The following is a 7,032-nucleotide window of genomic DNA, read 5'->3' on the forward strand; positions in this document are numbered from 1 at the left end:
AATAGCTCCAAGAAGAATAACGGGCATTTTGAAAATATATGTGGAAATACATATTACAGAAATCCAAATTCCTTGAGATACAGTGAAAAACCCAGGGGTCTTTGTGAGCTATTTTGTGATTTGATTGAATTTTTATTTCAGTCCTTCTAATTAATTTTTAAGGTTTAGTTCATAATAAGAAAGCAAGTTACACTTTTTGTTTGTTTTTCACTGTTAGCTGAAAAGGACTAGGACTGCATCCAAATTTTTAAAGTACCAATGAACCAAATACACTTTTTTATCTTAGAATCAACTCACAAAAGTGCAGATGGCACCACCAATAAATGACTGTCATGGACCAAGATCTTTTCTATGCAAATGACTAATGCATCACTACAATTCTGTCAGAGCTACAGAAAGAGGCTGCCAAAAAAAAATCATATCATAATCAGTGAGTGTTCCTGATTGTTCACTGTTTGTAGCACATATGGATCCTCTGAAATACAGAACACCTACCTAAAAGAAATACTGAAATCATTATGCATCATGAACTTTTGCATGTGTTTAGAATGTTTTAAGGAAACTATTTGGTCTACAATAAACAGACATATTTTCCCAGTGTCAATACAGCAATAGCTGTGTTAAAAAAAAAAGAAACAACAACAACAACAAAAAAACCCCACTCAAAACAACAACAAAACACAACCAAAAAACAAACACAAACCTCATTAGAATCTATGCCTTAATTTACAAAGCAATAACAGTTGGAAAATGAGCTGTTTCAAGCCTTTCTCATAGGTGCCTTGAAATGTTTCTATACTATGAAAAGTAGATACGTAATAAATATTTGAGGAACAGGAGGGGAGAAGGAGAAAATAATTCTATTAATAAAACTTTTTATTGTATTGACCTTAGAAGATAGCTGGCTTCTAACACTCTGATGTCCAGTGTGGGAGATGACTATATGACAATTAAAAATATATCATTTTGGATAAAACCTAAATGTTTAATAGAAACTTATAAGGTATCAAAAACTGCATGTAGAACAAACCAACTCAGAAGGAAATAAACTCACAGAATTTTTGAAAGATGATGAGAATAAAATAAGAGCAAATCTAGTTCTATTGAAAACCAGTGACAAATTTAGAAGAAGAGGCTCAATGTAAAGATTGGATAAAATTAGATTATTTCTTGTTCACTCCTTTAAAATGGAAATACATGCTTAAATCAATTTTTCTTTCTGTGTGTCCTGTAACACTGTGAGAAGAGCTTGACACTGTTCTTTCAAACTGGCACAGTTGCAAAAGAGATGGATTTGACTGGGGAATGAGCTCAGAGACACTCTCTCAACATTAAAACTGGTTCTCAAAGATTATACTCCAGAAAACAATTTAGGCAAAAAAGGAGATGTTTGCCTTCTACAGAAGCAACAAAGATACAGGACTTAAGAGGGAAGCCTCTTCATCTGGGACAATTTACATGCCTCAACAGTTCAAGTAAGTTTATTGTACATTAGGAGTTCTCTGTAACAGAGGCCATTTCCCTATCAATTGTGTCATAGATGAGTCATCTGGAGATATTTGTCATTCAAGATTTCATAGTCAGTCAGGCCTCCAAGATGGAAGAGATTTTAAAGCTAGATTAGACCCCTACCATTATTTTGTCTAATGTATCCTACTTAGTTTAGAGCACACTCTGGAAAAAGTTATCCCAACTTCTGTTAAAAATTTGAAATTATGAAGAATTTCTTCCCTCCAGTCATGTTGTCATGTTCAGTGTGTAATTTACATCTTGTCTGAATAGCATCTAGTTTTTAATTTTTTATACACTATGTCATGTTGGATTCTGTTTTGTTAGAGTAACAAATCACCTATATTTTTTCATTTGCATATTTCTACACTCTTAACAAATCCTTTTTTAATCTGCTTTTAAATAAACAAACCAGATATAGCAACTCACATCCTGATGGAGAATGCTTCTGTAGCTCGGCCTGTTCTGCTGTTTGAATTCTTTCCCTCAGTAAAATTATAAAAACAAGCCCCTGAAAATAGTGTTCTACTCAAGCTTTCACTATTGGCATGCAATGAAATTGTCTTCCTATTCATATCACCTGATGTTACTCAATATAAGGGTATGTATCTATTCTGAGCTGGTTAGGGCTCCCTCTGCAACTAAAGGAGAAGGAAAAGCAATCCTACAATGGCATTCATCCTATTTTAGGAAGGATGATTCTGGAACACTTGTATCTCTGTCTTAACAATACAGGGAGCCCAGAGCTGGTCAGAGGTCTACCTTTCAGGTACCTGCATTAGGTGAAAAGATTCCCAGGTATATAGTGAGTTATTTCCATTCCTTCTCATGAGATTTGAATTGACTAAATTAAATAAATCCTTTAGGTAAAACAGATATGGAAAGGCCCATTTTGAAAATATTTTTGAGACGTCAGTTCTAACTACTTCACAGGTTTGGGACCTAAGTAATTGTGCATACTCCAATCAATTTGTATTTAGGAAGCTGGGGCACTTTACTCAAGAACACATATTTTCAAATTTTGTGAGCCTATTTCTTTCTGGAGCAATGCAAAGTAATGGTTCAAAGCCTTCACAATATAGATTTTTCTATTAATTTTTTCATAGCTTAGTTTGTCATCAGGAAAACAGAATAACATTTCTATTGCTTCTTACATTTCCTGTCAAACCGTATTCTGTCATGTAGTTTGTAATCTGTTTTGAACTAGGGCCATATCTCTGCTGTTTGTGTGGCCCCTGAAGGTTGTGGTCTGTAGACAACATTACAACACAAGTAATTCCTGTTTATATTCTTTGACATTTTCCAATTTTGACATTTACTTTATTTGCAACATCTAGTGCAAAAGAACTGTGATCTTTTTTGATCAGGGTGACCTGCTCACCCACACTTCTTAGTGGTGTTCCTCTTTAAATGTAAGTGTGTAGGTGTGTGTTTCTTTCTATGACTATAGTTGTTCAGGTGTATTGACATCAGCTTCTTAGAGTGCATGAGCAGAACAATTCTCTAAAGTTATGCTCTGGCCATGAGTTGCACTCAAACAGTTGCATTAGCCCTTTCCTCTTTCACCAAATTTAATTGGTAGACCTGCACTCATGCATTGTTAATTTTTACTTATCAATCAGAACATTTGTAGAATAGATTTTTGTCTTTGTGGAACTGAAATGAGAAAAGCAAGGTTTGTTCTTTGAGTCCTGGTAAACAGGTTTAATTGTCAAAGTTCTCAAGTAAGCAAGGATGGAGTCAGAGTGCATGTAAGCATTCAGGGCACTGTGATAGACAAAAAAAACCCAGTAAACCCAAAATATTCCTAGCATACCCAGTGCTGAGTGCTTTAATTTCTTAAAAATTAATCTGGAAAAATTCCCAGATCATACATCTGTCATGCTAATTTACAGAGGCTGAAGTCTAAGGGAGAAGCATTGAAGGTGATTATTGTTGCTCTCTTCAGCAGTACTGTCCCCCTTTTAGCCCCTCCTCCCCCCTTCCATTCCCTCTCTACACAGCAGGTTTAAGAATACCTGTATTCTAGCTAGAATTTGCTGTATGCTTATAGGTGCCATTGTCAGTGCATCTGTGCAACATTTTTCTTAAGCATTTTCTAACATCCCATGGGCCCATATTTGTAGCTGGAATCTGTAGTAAAGAAGGAACAAGAGACAACATATTTGATCTCCACCACAACCTTGGTCATTCCTTTTAAAGTATCTGCTATAGTTTGGTTGGATTTTTTTTTCCTTCATTTAAAATGCAGCTGTGGTACTGTAAATGACAAGTCATCCTCAGTCATCTTTAAACTACCAGGGTTCAACTCTGATCTCATTTTTCACAGGTTCTATGTGAAATATGAGCTATTCTTGATTGCCTCCAGTTTTTGTGGCCAGAATCAGACATATAATTTTAGATATATATAAATCCTCCTAGTTTGCAGAAGTGGTTGGAAAGATTTTTTTTTTTCATCCATATCCAATCTGGTTTGTGACAACTTAGTATAAAAAAGACCTATTTGTTTTTCAGTTTGCAGATTTTTGTTTGTTTGTTTGTTTTTTTAAACATAAATTTCTATTTAGGAAAGCAGTGGTAGTTATTGAGATAGATGTAGTAAGTGTCAAGGGATTACAAAAATGTTCTAACTTCTATTACAAACTATACTAATGCTCCATCTTAACACCAAATTAATTGCACTGTATTGACTGACAAATCAGATCTTTCTGTCATTGTGTTGTCAGTCTAGCTCATGAGTTACAGAAATAACTAAAATGTTAGTAGGTTCAATATTCAATTTAATCTTCTGATTTTAATCATTCATAATCCCTTTTTAAGAAGGCTTAAACTGCTCAGGCCAATGCTTCTTTTCTTCATATTATTACAATTTCTTATACTATTATGATAACACAAGTTGCAAAACTAATGTGAACGAAAGAGCTTTCATTATAAAACAGTGAGTTGTGTTAGACTCAGATTTTCAAATCTGACCAACTTAGTAAGCTTTGTAGCATTGTCTGGGTAATGCTAGAACAGAAGGATTTTTTTTTCAAATGAATCAAGTAGCTTAGAAAACTAAAAAACTACTTCTTTTTTTATCAGGCATCTTTGGACAAATCCGGAGACATATCCAGTTCTGATGTCTCTGGTCCAAGACCTGCAACTTTAAAAGGGACAGGTTGGCCTCTGTAAAATGATTTGAGAAAACAAAATTATTTTCAAGTGTCTATGCTTCCTATATAAGCAATATGTATGTATCTATAAATACATATATAAACCCCACACACTGAGTGCTGCCAACAGTCACTATGAATGAAATGCAGTGAGAACAAGCAAAAGAAAGTTTGGTTACTGTCTTATGGTTAACCATTTTCTTACACCACCCCTTTTTTTTTATTTCACAGATGTACACTTTCCCTTTCATGATGAATTCTCTTCAATTTTAACGTAAAAATTAAAAGAATGTAGACATTTAATTCCATAGCTGTATGGTTCAAATATCATGTGGCAGAAGAATTTGTATTTCAGAGATGCTGCAATCTGACCATAAACTTCCTTTGTACCTGCAGCTCCATTTTATAAATTGCAGCCTACACCATACTTAATAAGATGAATGAGCTTGTTACTTATGCATCTACTCTGAGAGATTTAAACCTCAAACATACCTAAAGCTGACATAAATCTTGCTGGTGCTACCCTTCAACCAAGTGGTCGTAAACCTGACTACAGAACTGGAGCACCTGAGCTTACTTTCCCACTATTTTCTAATCAATCCCTCTGTTTTGAAAAACTGCCATCTTAGTAAGTATAATTAAATGAGAGGTGACATCAGCTGAAATCAGAATTTTCATTTGTATCAAAAGATTCTGAGTCACTGCATAGAGAGCCATTTTAGATCATATGTCAACATGGTCAGCACTTTAGCTTACCTTTTCGTTACTAAGAATTTCTGTCTGTAAAATAAGAGCGTACTGAAGCATTAGTGATGTACTTAAGCAGTTCTAAATGTTGGGAAAACCCTAGCACTGTTGATCCGCTGGCATTATAAAACCCATTATAAAACAATACAAATAGAACGATTACAGTTTTAATGTTACTTTGTGAGTATTTTAATGCAATATGTAGCCACAGAAAAAACATACATGAATAAAAATAAAAAAGACTCATGTTTTCAGTCATTCATGAATTAATGTATGTTTGCAATGTTCTGCTTTGTATGTAACTTTACTTGGCAACAGAGGCCATATTTATAGTAAAGTCATCACTAATTAATGTTATACATTAGAGTATTTTGCTACTTCAAAAAATGAGATGGTAAGAGATGCTGAAACTCTTTAAAATAAAGCAAGAAAAATTATACAACAATTTATTAATTGTTTTTCACTGTTTAAATGGTAAAGCATGTTAAATCACTGAATGAATGAAAATGTAAATATATTGATTTTATCTATCCTAATGGTTGTAAGCATTTATAAAACCTTTAGTGAAGCCTCAGGGGAACAATTTCCCACTTTTTTAATTTAAAAATTGCTCAAAAAAATTTCTAACCCAAATTTTTTATGTAATTTATATAAAAACAGAGGACTAAACAATTCACTTGGGATATACATATCTTTGTGTTCCTGATTACTAAATAACCTTCTTATTACAAAATTTCTGTTTGATGCACTTAAAAAACGTTTAGAGATATAATGTGGCTTATTTTTAAATCTACAGTAAGGAAATATTTTTCCAAATATTATTTATTAGATTTCAAGCATTGAATTGACAATTTAATTTTCCTTGAAGTGAACACACTAAATAAGTAACTTTACAGACTAAAAATGTACTGAAATGTGAAGCTTTAAAACAGCTGAGTATATTTTCTCATAATTGACTATGCAATTTAAATATAGAAAAATTTTATACAAGCAGTGAATTTCCAAAGGAAAAATGTTACAGTTCAGTTCTGAGATGTCTTCTACATAAAAGTTGAAGCAATTCTATTTCAAGAAGTTCTTCCTACTTTTTCATTGAAGAATTAACAGTTTATCAAACATTAATTGTACACCAAGTATCCAATGGGTATTTCTACTGGACAAAAACTGTAAAGTTCAAATATGCAAAATAAGCAAGGTGGCAGAGGAGGCCCAAATCATTCAGCCCATCACTTTCACTTGAAGGTTTGATTTGTATTCTCTATGGAATCCACTCAGGCTTGACAGGGAATAACCAACTTTATAATCCAGCAGGATTTTCTCTTTCTTTTACAAGCTTCCAAAGGCTCCTTTTTTGCCACGAGGTTATTCAGGTCATTTGTGAAGATAAAAGTTCAGTTGTTGATGAAAGGAGTGCAGGTTTTTGCAGCTGGAGTAGAGGTGGCAAAAGCAGAAGAATGGTTAGCCACTTTGAAAGAGGTGCTTGGACAGACTGGTGTGTTAGATGTGCTATGCAAAGATCATAAATATAAAAATGCCACCATTTTGTCCTACCCTGGAGAATAGCTACCTGTTACTGGGGAGCTTCATGTTATTTTTTCATGTTTTACATATTAAATGTGGC

Source organism: Manacus vitellinus, unplaced genomic scaffold (genome assembly GCF_001715985.3).
Source record: "Manacus vitellinus isolate BGI_N305 unplaced genomic scaffold, ASM171598v3 scaffold_6_pilon, whole genome shotgun sequence".
NCBI classification, from domain to species: domain Eukaryota; kingdom Metazoa; phylum Chordata; class Aves; order Passeriformes; family Pipridae; genus Manacus; species Manacus vitellinus.